The following is a 16240-nucleotide window of genomic DNA, read 5'->3' as shown; positions in this document are numbered from 1 at the left end:
CTCTATCACCCAGGCCAGAGTGCAGTGGTGTTATCATAGCTCTCTGCAGCCTCGACCTCCTGGGCTCAAGCGATCCTCCCGAGAACGTGGACGACAGGTGTGCACTGCCACACTCAGCTTCTTTTTCTATTTTTTGTAGACATGGGGTCTCACTATGTTGCCAGGACTGGTCTCAAACTCCTGACGTCAAGCAATCCTCCCACCTGGGCCTCCCAAAGTGCTGGGATAACAGGCGTAAGCCTCTGCTCCTGGCAGACAATACACTTTTATATGCACAATGTGCAAGTCACTGAACATGAAAGTGCATGCCCATAATGGACATGTCTGCATTTTATAAATTGATTATTTAGTTGGAGAAATCGGGTACAAACCCAAACATAAAAGAAATCACTTCTAAAGTATTTGAGTAAGGAGTTCACTTGGGGTGCCACCTGCTGGAAATGCCATTCAGAGGCTGGAAGAGCTAGTTGAACCCGCGGTTTTGATGATAGATAAGGGGAGAAAAGCAAGGAGGTTTTTGGCAGGAGTAGTGTGACCTGAATTGGGAAACTGGTCATTTGCCATACTGTTAGATTAGCTGTGATGAGAGAGGGGAGCATATCCCATCTGAAACGAGGATTTTTCAGCTGGAGAGGAAGAGAGTGACACGGGAGGAAGACAGATCGGCAGGAGTGTGTGGGGTTGGAAGCAGGCAAGCTGATTCAATGTCTGTAAATAGAATGGCATTTTTCACACTTAAGATTGGGAGTCCAATGACAACTGATCATTTCAGAGCAGTTTCGTCTTCATTTCTAATTAAAGTTTAATTCTACTTCAGCCTCAAGTGTCTGTCACCATTCAACTTCAGTACCTACATATAAATACTGACAAAGAGTTGGCTTTCTATTCTTGTTAATCCTTTTTAGAAAAGTGAGGAAATGTTTAAAAGATAACTAATGGCTGGTTAATTGGTTTCTGGCAAACTTCAGTCTTGCATTCGTAGGAATGCTCAAAGTGGGGCATGCCTGTATTTCCTGTGTGTGTGTAGAAGATAACCTATTCTAATGAGCTCCAGGGCTTTTTTTTTAACCTTCCTTTACCATCAGGAAATATCCCAAGCCTCAAGAAACTGGAGAATAACTGTAACTGCGATTGCATCTCTCTGTGATAGACTAGCAAAAGATAGCTCCCTTTTGCCCCAGGTTGCTTTTTATTTTGGGAGGGGAATGTGGGAGGGATGGAAACATCTGGGAGAATAAAACTTTTCCTCTACCTTTATGTTCAGTGCTAGAGGCCTGCAAATTGAAGAACAGATTAACAAGAGAAAAGGCACACAACGTATACTAATATTTACATGAATGGGAGTTAATAGAAAAGAAACAAAGCTCAAAGTAGTTAGACGCCAGACTCTATGGCTCGTGCCTGTAGTCCCAGCTACTCTATAGGCTGAAGTGGAAGGATCTCTTAACCCAGGGGTTCAAGTCCAGAAAGAAAGGAAAGAGAAGAGAAGAGAAGAGGAGAAGAGAAGAGAAGAGAAGAGAAAGGGAGGGAGGAGGGAGGGAGAAAGGAAGGAAGGAGAGAGGGAGTGGGGAGAGAAAGAAAGAGAGAAAAAGGAGGGAGTAGAGAGGGAAGGAAGGAAGGAAAGAGGGAGAGGGAGGGAGGGAAGGAGAGAGAGAGAAAAAGAGAAAGAGAAAAGAGGAAGGAAGGAAGGGAGGGAGGAAGGAGAGAGAAAGGAGGGAGGGAAAGAGTGGTTAGATTCTGGGGCTTATATACCAGTTTAAACAAAGACAAGGAAGCTTGAGTTCCAAGGGATGTGAAATCATGAGTAAGTGACTAAGAATATGTGGGAGAACTAATAGAAGATAAGTTATTTTAGCGAAGGTTTTGTATGCAGACTTCTCTCAGTGCTGACTCTCCATCTATCTCTGTGATAAGAGTCGCTCTCCTCTTGCTGGTGCAAGGAGAAGGGGACACCATCATTAGGGAAATTTATGCCACCTTCTCAAAGATAAATTTATGCCCTGCTTTTAGATGGATAAGAGAGGGGCAGGAAGCTCTTGCTGCATCTGTTGATTCTCAATTGCCTTCGGCTCAAAATAACCCTCCAAAAGTGGTGTATTTGGGGGTGGCATATTCTGATCCTCTTCAGAAACTAACATATACTGCATGCCTTTTTTAAAAGCCAGTTTTTTTTTTACATGCACCACCTCATTTCATTATTACAACAATTCAAGGAGTTGTATTCGTCCCAATTTACAGGTAAGAAAACAAAGACCCACAGAAGTGAAATAGTTTGCTTAAGATTACACGCAAATCCCAGCACTTTGGGAGGCCAAGGTGGGTGGATCACAAGGTCAGGAGTTGGATACCAGCCTGGCCAACATGGAGAAACCCCATCTCTACTAAAAATACAAAAATTAGCCTCGCGTGGGGACGTGTGCCTATAATCCCAGCTACTTGGGAGGCTGAGGCAGGAGAATTGCTTGAATCCGGGAGACAGAAGTTGCTGTGAGCCAAGATCGCACCACAGCACTCCAGCCTGGGTGACAGAGAAAGACTCCATCTTGGGGGAAGAAAGAAAATTACAAGTGAATTAGGAGGCAAGGTCAGCAGCAAACCCACTTCAGCCTGATTTTAAAACTGAACTTCTTTCCTCCATCACACAGCACCATTCCTCCCTTGGAGGGGGAGTTGTAAATTTACAGGCAGGAAGGGAGAGAGTACGATGTTTGAAGAGAGAGGGAGGGATAAACAAATGTTACTTACTATTAAGAGGAAGAATCATGAAATAGCGCTGCTACAGCCCGTCTCTGCCCCACCCTTAAGTCGCAAAGGTTGGTCATTGCTGGGAGATGAGAGATTTTCCCGCATGGGGTTATTTGTTGTAGAGAATTTTCGAACAATATCACTAAATCACAATTACTGCTCATGCTATGAAGCTTTGCTGCCTGGAATGAGCCCATGCCCTCAATTCATTCTTCAAGGCTCTGCTCAGACGTCCACTCTCCTCTGAATCCTTAGTGCTTTTCACATGGAGTAACTTCTCCGTCTACCTGAAACATTTGGGAAAGGATTCAGGTGTCAATTCTAAAAAATAAGCAACCTTCCCATTAGACAATCACAAACCTATGTGGCCTCCCAAGCCCTCTGCTAAAGATTCCTGAACTTTCCTTGGTGGTTTACTTTTAGACAAACTGAGTAAGTCTGACGTGGATGAATGCTTGGGCGTCCTTCCCTTCTCTATTCTTTTCTCTATTTCTCTTCTCTTTGCCCCTACATTCTTCTGTGTCTTGACCACTCCTCTGTCTTCTCTGCCAAGACCCCAACTGCATCCTAGAAGCCAAAAGCGAGCCTCATGAAGTCGACTGTCCTTGCCGTGCTGGGGTGGTGGCAGCGGGATTGTGGTGGTCTCCATGCCTGCTCTCGGTAGAGCAGCCTCCACCATGGTGCTTCCCCAGCCATAGGCCCTTAGTAAGGATGTGCTGAGTGATAAACACAGGGAATATCCCCGGGGCCTTTTAGATTCTCTAGATTGGAAAATGCGCTAGACTTCTAAAGATATCTTACTGTTTTGTGTTTGGGTTTTGTTGTTGTTATTCACAATATTTCTGACCTCTTAAGACACCTTTAAAATGTCATTGCAGTGGGCATGTGTAGTTTTGCTTACACCGTGGCATTTACTGCCCCTTCCTCTTTTCACAATGTTCAGGTTTTCTTCAGGAAACAGGGAACCCACTGTATTCGGGTCTCAGCCCATTGGCTTTAGCAAGAGCTTGGTTTTTAGTACGCTTGTGACCTCAGCCAAAACAATGAGAATATTGCGTCTCTCAGCTACTATCAAGGACATGCATGTGACCCACTCCAGGTAAGTGAGCATCACCTTGTGTGAGCTATTGGTAAAGCCCTACTGCTCTCTATCAAAGATTCTTTTTTTTTTAGAGGGAGTCTCGCTCTGTCGCCAGGCTGGAGTGCAGTAGTGCGATCTCGGCTCACCACAACTGGTAGTTGCCAGTATCTAAAACAATTGCCACATCAGTGCTGAAGGAGAGTGCACCAGGGGATTGGGAATCAAGATGAGACAGCACATCTAGTACTTCCCTGCCACCAAGTTGAGCGAATAGGCTATCAAGAGGCAGTGAACCTAGCAAGACTATTACATGGAGCATCAAACTACCACACAGTTCTTAGCCCCATTGTTTGCTTCTGCCCATAATTGTAATGAGGCACGATAACAGTGTACAATGAGACCAACGTCTTTCCCTACAAGTGCCTCTCCGATTTCTCTCTAGTGACTCAGGTATCGTCATCATGGAGATAGAAGGAGTGAGCGTCACCAGAGCTCAGCACTAGCCATGTTCCAGCTCTCATATAATTGCCTTTTCTCAGATGTAAAGCCATAAATGGAATGAGGATAGGTGGGTGGTCTTTTCCCAGAGCCATGATCAATAACCTCTTGCTGAGGCTGGCCTGCTTTGTCCTCTTAGTTAAAAATAGTAAGAAGAGGAGAGATTGGAGGAGGGAGGGTGAGCAAGAAATAACTTGCCTTTTTTCCCCACTTAAGCTGGAATCTGGGAATTTGCCTCTGGCTTTCTCTTTCCAACCAAGCAAAAAAAATTGTAAATGAAATGTAAAGACAGCCCAATGACTTTAGCCAAGAATTTTCTATCTAGGCTGGGCACAGTGGCTCACACCTGTAATCCCAGCACTTTTGGAAACTGGGATAGAAGGATTGCTTGAGTCCAGGAATTCAAGACCCATCTGGGTACCATAAAAAGACCTCCATCCCCACAAAAAATAAAAAATTAGCCTGGCGTGGTGGCATACACTTGTAGTTCCAGCTACTTGGGAGACTGAGGTGGGAGAATCACTGGAGCCCAGGAGCTCAACGCTGCAATTAGTTGTGATCATGCCAATGCTCCCAGACAAGACGATAAAGACCCTGTCGGCCGGGGCCAGTGGCTTATACCTGTAATCCCAGCACTTTGGGAGGCCGAGGCGGGCAGATCAACTGAGGTCAGAAGTTTGAGACCAACGTGGAGAAACCCCGTCTCTACTAAAAATACAAAATTAGCCAGGTGTGGTGGCGCATGCCTATAATCCCAGCTACTCTGGAGGCTGAAGCAGGAGAATCGCTTGAACCTGGGAGGAGGAGGTTGCAGTGAGCCGAGATCGTGCCATTGCATTCCAGCCTGGACAACAAGAACAAAACTCAGTCTCAAAAAAATAATAACAATTAAAAAATAAAGACCCTGTCTCAAAAAAAAAAAAAAATTCAATCTAAATACTCTGTAGAGGCTGGAAAGAGGCATGCGATTAGACTATAACTGGAACAAAAATTTTTTGTTTTGTTTCTGGGCACATAGTTTCTGGTCACCAGATTGTGCCCAGAGCTTCACCTGAGATTATCCAGACGGCATCCACCTGGCCCTCTTGCATCCCGTGTTTGTATTTTCATGTTCACCGTGTTGCACAGTAGTTTGGTTAACATCTTAAGTCAAGTTCCGCAGGAAACAAACTCTAAGAGGGAGATTTGAATGCAGAAGGTTTACTGGGGCACATTCTGAGAAACACCCATGAGGGAGTGAGGGCAGCAGAACCGAGGAAGGGAAAAGCTGAACTGCTGTGTTGCAATCGAACCACATGGAACCTGGAGCTGGGAAGGATCTTCAGAGTTATCCCAAACTGGGATGGGGACTTGGGCTTCTGTAAGCTCCATATGGACTGGTCACCAGATGGGGCTGTCTCCAGTGAGGAAGAGGTAACTTTGGGCCAGGCAGTCCCTTGAAGCCAAGAGTAATTCCTAAAGAAGGATGGAGATGTGAGCCAGAAATCAGAGGGAATAAGTGCCTCGGTCCTGAATGGGGAATCTGGGTAGCCTGCCACATTACTCACTGTAGCTAGGTACTTCTTCCTCCTCGCCAGAAAAACGCCAGGTTGATGAGGCAGCCATCTGGTATGTTTGTTGCCCAGTTGTATCCTTAGTGCCTATGGCAGTACTTGGCACATAATAGGCACTCACTATCTCATCATGGAAGTCAGTGAATGAATTAACACTTTTTACTCTACATAACTTCTTTATTGTTTTAAATATGATGGATAATATAGTCATATTACACATTTTCCCCAGAAATATTTAAATAAATATCTCCTGAGTCCCAAGGGCAGTCTCCTATGCAACCATATTGAAATGATCATCGTTAGATTTATGTTGATAGAATGCTGTTATCCAACATAATCTATATTCAAGTTCTCCCATTTTCCTAATAATGTAAGCAAGATTTTTCCCTTTCTTTCTTTTTAAATGCAGAATCCAGTCTAGAATCACACATCATATTTACTAGCCATGTCTCTTTATTTATTTATTTATTTATAATTTTTATTTATTTATTTATTTATTTTTGAGATGGAGTCTCGCTCTGTCACCTAGGCTGGAGTAGGGTGACACGATCTTGGTTCACTGCAACCTCCACCTCCTGGGGTCAAGCGAATCTCCTGCCTCAGCCTTCCGAGTAGCTGGGATTACAGGCACCTGCCACTACGCCCAGCTAATTTTTGTATTTTTAGTAGAAATGGGGGTTTCACCATATTAGCCAGGCTGGTCTGGAACTCCTGACCTCAGGTGATCCACCCTCCTCTCTTTAGTATTTCTTATTCTGAAAAGTTCTTCAGCCTTTTAATAAATCTGTCATGGGCTGAGCATGATGGCTCATGCCTGTAATCCCAACACTTTGGGAGGCCGAGTTGGGTGGATCACTTGAACCCAGGAGCTGGAAACCAGCCTGATCAATGCAGCAAAACCCCATCTCTATAAAAAATGCAAAAACTAACAGGGCATGGTGGCTCAAACCTGAGATCTCAAACCTGTGATCTCAGCTATTCGGGAGGCTGAGCTGGGGGGATTGCTTGAGCTTGGGAGGTAGAGGTTGCAGTGAGCCAAGATCTCACTAATGCACTTCAGCCTGGGTGACAGAATGAGACTTTGTCTCAAATAAATAAATAAATAAACAAACAGACATGGTATTTTGTTTTTGGTTTTTGTTTTTGTTTGTTTGTTTGGTTGGTTGGTTGGTTTTTTGTTTTTTGGTTTTTGGTTTTTTTGTTTTTGAGACAGATTCTCACTCTGCCACCCAGGCTGCAGTGCAGAGATGCGATCTCGGCTCACTATAACCTCCGCCTCCAGGTTCAAGCGATTCTCCCACCTCAGGAGTGGCTGGGACCACAGGTGCGAACCACCACACCTGGCTAATTTTTGTATTCTTAGTAGAGGCAGGGTTTTGCCATGCTGGCCAGGTCAGTCTCGAACTCCTGATCTCAGGTCATCTGCCCGCCTTGGCCTCCCAAAGTGCTGGAATTACAAGCATGAGTCACTGTGCCCAGCAGACATTGGCATTTGGGAAAGGCTTGAACTAGTTGTCTTGTGCAAAGTGCCTCAATTTGGATTTGGCTCATTGTTTTCTCACAATGCGTTCAAGTCATACTTTTTTTTTTGGAATTGGGGTCTTGCTGTCAGCCAAGCTGTAGTGCAGTGGTGCTATCATATCTCACTGCAGCCTCAAACTCCTGGGTTCAAGTGATCCTCTCGCCTCAGTCTCCCCAGTAACTGGGAATATATGCATGCACCACAACACCCAGTTAATTTTTTTTTTCAAGACAGAGTCCCGCTCTGTTACCAGGCTGGAATGCAGTGACACTATCTCAGCTCACTTCAACCTCTGCCTCCCAAGTTCAAGTGATTCTCCTGCCTCAGCCTCCTGAGTAGCTGGGACTACAGGCACGTGGCACCACACTGGCTAATTTTTGTATCTTTAGTAGAGACAGGGTTCAGCATGCTGGCCAGGCTAGTCTCGAACTCCTGACCTCGTGATCCACTACCTCGGCCTCCCGAAGTGCTGGGATTACAGGAGTGAATCATCATGCCCAGCCCAGCTAATTTTTTTCAAAAATTATTTTTAGGGATGAGGTCTCGCTGTATTGCCCACTCTGGTCTCAAACTTCTGGCTTCAAGTAGTCTACCTCCTCAGCCTCCCAAAGTGTTGGGATTACAAGCATAAGCCACCACACCCACTGGTCATACATTTTTGACAGGAATACCATATATGTGGTATTGTGTTCTTTTTGTGGATCACACCAGGAAGCAAAAGCTTGTCCCATTATTGGTAATGTTAACTTGGCTCACTTGGTTAGGACAGTGTCTGCCAGACTTACCCACTTTATGTCTCTTTTTCTGTTTGTACTTAGTAAGTGATTTGTGATGTGATACTTTGAGATTGTGTGAATATCCGGTTCTCTCAAAATCATTCTCCCAGTGATTTTCGCATCCATTGATGATTCTTGCGTAGATCAAGTATTACTGTGGTGGTTACAAAATAATATAATACTTTTGGAAATAAAAATATCTCACGTGATTGGCAAACAGTAGTTGTTGAACCTCTGTGATTAGAAATTGTGTGTGTGTGTGTGTGTGTGTTGTTTAAGAGAAGGTCTCACTCTATGTCACCCATGCTGGAGTGCAGTGGCACGACTTTGGCAACCTCAGCCTCCTGGCTTAAGCAATCCTCCCACCTCAACCTCCTGAGAAGCTAGGACTACAGGTATAAGCCACAATGCCTGGCTAATTTTTCAGTAGAGATGGGGTTTTGCCATTTTGCCCAGGCTGATCTCAAACTCCTGGGCTCAAGTGATCTACCTGTCTCAGCCTCCCAAAGTGATAAGATTACAGGCTTGAGCCATCACGGCCAGCCGAGAAATTCTATATGTTATAAAGCCATCATGATGGTATTATTCTGTACTATGTCTCAATAGAAGTACCACTATGGCCTGGAAATGCTTCATCAGACTTGGAGAGTTTTTAAATCAGTCAGGAGGCTGTACATTTAAGAGAGTCTATTCTTTACCAGAAGATATGAAAAATGACAGTCCTAGAAAAAATGACATTTATTTTCAGTGTGTTTTTGACCCACCTTTCATCATCTAACTTCTTTCTCAAACACCCATAAGGCTCCTCCTCTGCCTCCAAGTTGGTCCTGGAGCCCTCAGGTTCCAACTCTTTCCCTTCGTAAAATTTACTGTTACAATTTTTTAACTATATAGTATTGGCATTTAGATGTAAATAACTACTAAGACTGAATGAGCCACGATTCCCAAGACCACTTTGCATTATTTTATTTGATTTTATTTTTTAATTGACAAATAATAATTGTACATATTGTTGGGGTACATAGTGATGGTTCATTACATATAACTTGCAGTGATCACATCAGGGTAATTAGCATATCCATCATCTCAAACACTGACCATTTCTTTGTGTGGGGAACATTCAATATCCTCCTTCTAGCTATCTGAAACTGTAAATTATGGCTAACTATAGTCATCCCACAGTGCTATAGAGTGCTAGAACTTATTCCTCGTATCCAGCTGTAATTTTCTATCCTTTAACAAGTCTCTTCCTCCCTTACCCCAATTTGCATTTTAATGACAACAACTCAATTCAGAAAACATTTGTGAAGTACCCTTCAAAATGTTTTATCAAGTGAGCTGGAGATGAAAAACAGAAACCCGTATTATTCTCGAGGTCAAACCAGAATTAGGCTCTGATCCAAATGGGTCAATCAAAGAACTCTGTGCGTGACACCCTGGATGTATGCTGCTGGGCCTGAGGATGTGGGTGGGTGAGGTAGGGAATGGGATAAGATGCCTCTCTTGGCCGGGCGCGGTGGCTCACACCTGTAATCCCAGCACTTTGGGAGGCTGAAGTGGGCGGATCACGAGGTCAGGAGATTGAGACTATCCTGGCCAACATGGTGAAACCCCGTCTCTACTAAAAATACAAAAAATAGCCGGGCATGGTGGCAAGTGCCGGTGGTCCCAGCTACTCGGGAGGCTGAGGCGGAAGAATCGCTTGAATCCAGGAGGCGGAGGTTGCAGTGAACCGAGATTGCGCCACTGCACTCCAGCCTGGTGACAGAGCAAGACTCTGTCTCAAAAAAAAAAAAAAAAAAAAAAAAGATGCCTCTCTTTTTCTTGGGTCCTCTTTCTCCTTCTTCCTTCATTTCCTTCCTTCCTTCTTTCCTTTCTTTCTGTCCTTTTCTCTTTCTTTCTTTCCCTTCTTTCTTTCTTTCTTTTTCTTTGAGACAGTCTTGCTCTGTCACCCAGACTGAAGTGCAGTGGCACAATCCCAGCTCACTACAACCTCTGCCTCCCAGATTCAAGTGATTCTGATGCCTCAGCCTCCCAAATAGCTGGGATTACAGGTGCGAGCCACTGCACCCAGCCTCTTGTGTTCTTTTTCTACCTGGGCAGTGAACATGAAGAGGCTGGGAAGATACCCGGGATTGCTTGGGTCATCCGCTATCTCAGATAGATGAAAAGGCTCTAGTGAGTGGGACTGTCGGTGAGGAGATGAGTGTGAGGAGATGAGTTAATTTAAATTAACTAATTTAAATTAATGTTTTTCCAATCACAAAAGTTATAATATAAATTCCAAACAAAAGAAATGAATCCTGTGGAAAATAAAGCACACTCCTATAGGCCTCACGCACAAAGATGTTGACTATTTATAGCACGGAGGTGTATGCAGCCTTGTTTTTCTTATGCATTTCTAATTGTCTGTCAAACTATTTATCCATCTCACTACATATATATGTATGTACATATTCATGTTTACACATTTTAAAGGGCTTATTCTACATAGACTTACAGATTAACTGTAGATAAGTGATATAAAAGTGATATGTAAGTATACGTAAAAGGGCAGGTTGCCTTGGTAATTAAATATTTTTATTTAATTATATTTCAAATTAAGTTTTAAAGATTTGTATCAGGTATTTATAGCTTAAAAAGTCAAAGTGCTTGCAGCCATAAAAAAGGATGAGTTCATGTCCTTTGCAGGGACATGGATGAAGCTGGAAGCCATTATTCTCAGCAAACTAACACAGGAACAGAAAAACAAACACTTCATGTTCTCACTCATAAGTGGGAGTTGAACAATGAGAACATATGGACACAGGGAGGGGAACATCATACACCAGGGCCTTTTTGGGGGTGGGGGGCTAGGGGAGGGATAGCATTAGAAGAAATGAGTAATGTAGATGATGGGTTGATGGTGCACAAAACCACCATGGCACATGAATATTTATGTAACAAACTTCTGCACATGTATCTCAGAACTTAAAATATAATAATAATAAATAAACAAAAAAATTCTTTAAGTCAAATTGCTGTACAAGGTTTGTCATGGAAAAGAGCAGTCACCATCCTACGTCCCCCCGCTCTCCAATTCCCCTCCCAAAACCATTCATTTTATGCTGTTTTAGCTATTTGTTTCCATAGTTCTAGATGACTTATTTACACTGTTGTTTCTGGATTTTCAGTCTTAGAGATTCTCTATTTGATGTCCTACTGTGGAAAAGAAGTGTTTGGTTCTTTTATGGCTCCCTACACAACACATGCATTTTCACACACATGCCTCCTCCTGTTTGTTCTATAGCAAAAATATAATTATCATCTCAGTTAGATTACAATGTAATGTTCACATTGTGATGTTATGTAATTATTGTTCAGGTAGCTATGTAGGGTACTATGATTTCATTTCTTTTTTTTTTTTTCTTTTTTGAAATGGAGTCTCACTCTGTCACCCAGGCTGGAGTATAGTGGTGTAATCTCAGTTCACTGCAACCTCTGCCTCCTAGGTTCAAGTGATTCCCCTGCCTCAGCCTCCTGAATAGCTGGGATTACAGGCTCCCACCACTACGGCCAGCTAATTTTTGTATTTTTAGTAGAGATGGAATTTTGCCATGTTAGCCAGTCTGGTCTCGAACTCCTGACCTCAGGTGATCGCCCACCTCGGCCTGCCAAAGTGCTGGGATTACAGGCATGAGCCACCACTCCTGGCCTCTTTTCTTTTCTTGAGCAATTTGTTTTGCTTGGTGTCAATAATGCTCCTATTTCTTCCTTTGCATAATTTTCTAACTACCTTTCACTAATTCATCACCACTGAGCCAGCAATATAAATCTCACTATAAGCATTTACATTAGAGACAGCAAATTTTTTTTAACAAACCTACAGATCTAGAACATCTTTCCATGTAAGCATGGGAATAACTCTATTTACTTTTATTATTGGACTATAATTCATTTGATCTACTCTCAATTTATAGACATTTGGATTATTTCCAACCCTTTTTGTTGTTAAAGGAATGACAAAAGAAACGCCCTCCAGGGACGCCTCTGTGAACATTAGTGGGCATTTCTGAACAGCAGATTTCGAAGCGTAATTGCTGGATGCATTTTAAGTTTCACTGCTCTCTGAAATGTGCATGAGCAGCAAGAACCTGAGCTCTGTCAGATTCTGCCTGGGCAGACCTGGCGCCCTGCTCTCCCAGAAACCAGAGGCTGGAAAACAGCAGCCTCTTCATTCATGATGCAGATGGAGCCCCTGAGTCATGTTTAGAGCAGAGTATTGATCCCAAGATTCTGCTCAAAGCAGTCAGTGACGTACAGCTGAAGATGAGATGGGTCCACACGGCAGGAGTTTAAAATCCTTTGTGATGGGAGAAACAATGGCACTGAGGAGGAACCAGCTGTGGTCTCCTTTTCTCTGAAGTTGGGCACAAATAGGATGATCACGTGATATCAAATGTTTGTTCTGACCATCCTCATAGGCACCAATGAACATCCCTCTTACACACAGAATAAACAGAAGAGAACAGACACAGTAGCAACTACCAAGGATTTGATGAAATCACAATTACATATGTCTCAAATTCAGTGACCGCGCCAGGGAGGATGACCCAGAAGTGACTGCCAGTATCACCTCCTTGCCTGCCCAGAAATCCAGTCCTCCCCTGGCCGTTCATGGGCAATCCTTGCCTGGCCTGCGCACTCCCTTGTCCACCTGGCAGCTGTCTGCTGATCCCTGATACACCTGCCACTTGGAAAGGAAAGTAGATGAAGTCAAATTGTTAAGATCTGTGCTTCAAATAGGAGGGCAGGAAAGAAGCTCAAAGTCCTGGCTGAGGAAGACGTGAAGTAAAAACAAAAAATTTTTAGCATTGTATTTATTTCACTTCCTGGGTTGTCCAGATGCCAAGTTGGGTTAAAATACAAAGATAAAACAGAAAAAAAACCACAGAGACAAAACAGAGAACCCAGTACCTAACACTTTCTTAATGTTTCGTGAACTTCCTGTTGGATCTACTTAACTCCATTAAAGAGAATACATCACTTGTGCATTTTTTTTTTTTTTTTTTTTTTGAGACAGAGTCTCACTCTGTTGCCCAGGCTAGAGTTCAGTGGTATAATCAGGGCTCACTGCAGCCTCAGCCTCCTGGCTTAAGCAGTCCTCCCACCTCAGCCTCCCAAGTTGGGAGGCACGCACCAGCACACCCAGCTAATTGTTGTATTTTTACTGGAGACAGGGTTTTGCCATATTGCCCAGGCTGGTCTTGAACTCCTGGGTTCAAACCATTCACCCACCTCAGCCTCCCAAAGTGCTGGGATTACAGGTGTGAGCCACCGTGCCCAGTCTTCTTTTTTAAAACAACAACGTAATCTATCTATAATATATTTCAAACAGAAATTACCCATAATAGGTGTCATTTATTGAACATTTTCAAGAGACAAGAGTTTTATATGTATTACCTTATTTGGATGCTCACAATTACTTGAAGTTTAAAAATTGCACTCATGACCAGGTGCAATGGCTCATGCCTGTATTACCAGCACTTTGGGAAGCCAAGGATGGTGGATCACCTGAGGTCAGGAGTTCGAGACCAGCCTGGCCAACATGGTGAAACCCCGTCTCTACTAAAAATACAAAAATTAGCCAGGCGTGGTGGCAGGCACCTGTAATCCCAGCTACTGGAGAGACTGAGGCAGGAGAATCGCCTGAACCCAGGAGGCAGAAGTTGCAGTGAGCAGAGATCTAGCCTCTGCACTCCAACCTGGGCAACAGAGTGAGACTCTCTCAAAAAAAAAAAAAAAATTGCATTCATTTGTTAGCCCCATTTTGTAGATGAGGAGCCAAAGCTAAGGGAAGCTGAAGACATCACCAAGGTCACAGACTAGTAAACCACAGGATTGGAGCCCAGAATTCTGAGTCCACATCATACACTACCATAACTACTTTTATTTCTTTTCTTTTTTTTTTGAGACAGAGTTTTGCTCTTGTTGCCCAGGCTGGAGTGCAATGGCACAATCTCGGCTCACTGCAACCTCTGCCTCACTCCTAGTTTCAAGCGATTCTCCTGGCTCAGCCTCCTGAGTACCTGGGATTACAGGCATGCACCACCACGCCTGGCTAATTTCATATTTTTAGTAGAGATGGCGTTTCTCCATGTTGATCAGGCTGGTCTTGAACTCCCGACCTCAGGTGATCCACCCACCTCTGCCTCCCAAAGTTCTGGGATTACAGGCGTGAGCCACCATGCCCAGCCTTTTTTTTTTTTCAAACCACTTTTATTTCTTCAAATTACCTTCCAGTCTTCATCCACATGTATGCGGGTTTTGACAGTTATATTAAAGTGTACAAAGTATTTTGTCCTCCTCTCCCCCGTGCCTGTTTATCACATCAAATACGTTTCCGTGTTTCTCCCCAGTCAGTATATTTGTAATTTGCATTCTAATAGGTTCATAGCATTTCACTGAATCATCATGGCATCATTTAGTAAACCATTTCCTTCTGTTGCAGTTTTATAGCTTCACTATCTTTGTTAGCATAGATAATACTGTAATGAACTTCTTTGGGCTTTCAGCTTTGGCTTTACAAATATATATTTTTTCTTAGGATAAATTCCTAGGTGTAGGACTTCCCACGTATTATCATATTGCTTTCAAGAGTGTTGGACTAATTTACAGCACTACCAGAAGTAAATTAGTAGATAAATGTCACTGTATACTCACTAAAATTAGCCTAATGGAGCACTTTCAAACAGAAATATAAAATAAATGGGGTATTATGATGATGATTGTTGCAATGAAAATTACCACCAGAAATCAAATTGTCCTCAGAGCCTCTACTCCTTATTTCTTTGCGGTTTTCTTCCTTATGACTTCAATATCCTCATCCACTGTCACAATTGCTTTGTTTGGCTTCATTACAGGACACCAGCAATGAGGATACAAATTGAAAAAGGTCGTTATTTAGATAAGAACAGCTGGCCCCAACCTCGCTCCTTCTCCTGCCTTCCCAGTTTCTATTCCCTCTCACATTAACAAAAGACTTAGGAACATCTTGACTCCTACCCTCATCCCAGTTCCCAAATCAGTTATCACAGCTTCCACCATCTCCCTCCAAAGCTTACCCATCCTCCCCATTTCCAGTGTTACTGTGCTGAATCTGATCCTTGTCATCACAGCCTGCACACAAATTTTACAACAGGACACCCTTCTTGCTCTAAATCACCCTACACACAGCTCCCAGGCGAACCTTCCTAAATCACAGCCTCTGATCATGTCATTTCTCAGCCCCAAAGTCTGTACCAGTTATTGGGAGCCACAGGAATGGCACCCAAACTGGCATCTACTGTGCCCCAAAATGTGCATGTTCTGCCTCCCTGCCTCACCTGCCACCACTTTTCTCCATACTAGTTTCCTGGAAGCTTCAACATTCCTTGAAACGTGGTCTTTACCATCAGACACCACATATCTGCTGGGAGGACCCAGCACGCGAAAGCTCAGGTTTCCCCTCCATTCATCTGCTTTGAATCCCTTTGGCGTGGGGGAGCCCAGGCAAGTCTCTCACACATCTTTAAAGCCACCAAGGACATAGCCTCTCAACAGCTTCTTTGCCTCAAACCTTGCCAACTCCCTTTCCAGATCCAGCCTCCACTCGGTTACTAGAGCAAGCTGTCTACACTGCAGGCTGGGTCACAGTCCTCCCCAGCTTCCCACTGTCTCTGTAGCGTGTTATCCCAGGCTTTTCAGGAGCTGGCCCCTTTCTACCCCTTCAGGTTCGACACCCCAGAACTCCATCCCACTGATACGGTGTGTCCAGCCTCCCATGCCTTCTTAGAGGTCCCTAAAGCAGATGCTCTTGTGCACCTGCCAGCCAATGTGTGCTGACATCTCCCTCGGGGGCTTGCTCCTTCCTTCACCCTCCTGGCAGACATCTACTTCATGGCTCAAGTCCAATGTCACCTTCCCTGGGAAGGAGTTTGGGACTGTTACAGAATTAGGCATTAGTGATTCCATGACACCATGCACTTATGCTTGTGTTCACACTACGTAGTATTAATTTACTGGAGTCTGTCTCTCCACTGGTTGT

The sequence above is a fragment of the Aotus nancymaae genome, unplaced genomic scaffold (assembly GCF_030222135.1).
Source record: "Aotus nancymaae isolate 86718 unplaced genomic scaffold, 86718_ANA_hifiasm-v0.15.2.pri h1tg000012l, whole genome shotgun sequence".
NCBI lineage: Eukaryota > Metazoa > Chordata > Mammalia > Primates > Aotidae > Aotus > Aotus nancymaae.
The sequence above is the reverse complement of the archived record's forward strand: the minus strand, read 5'-3'. Positions refer to the sequence as shown.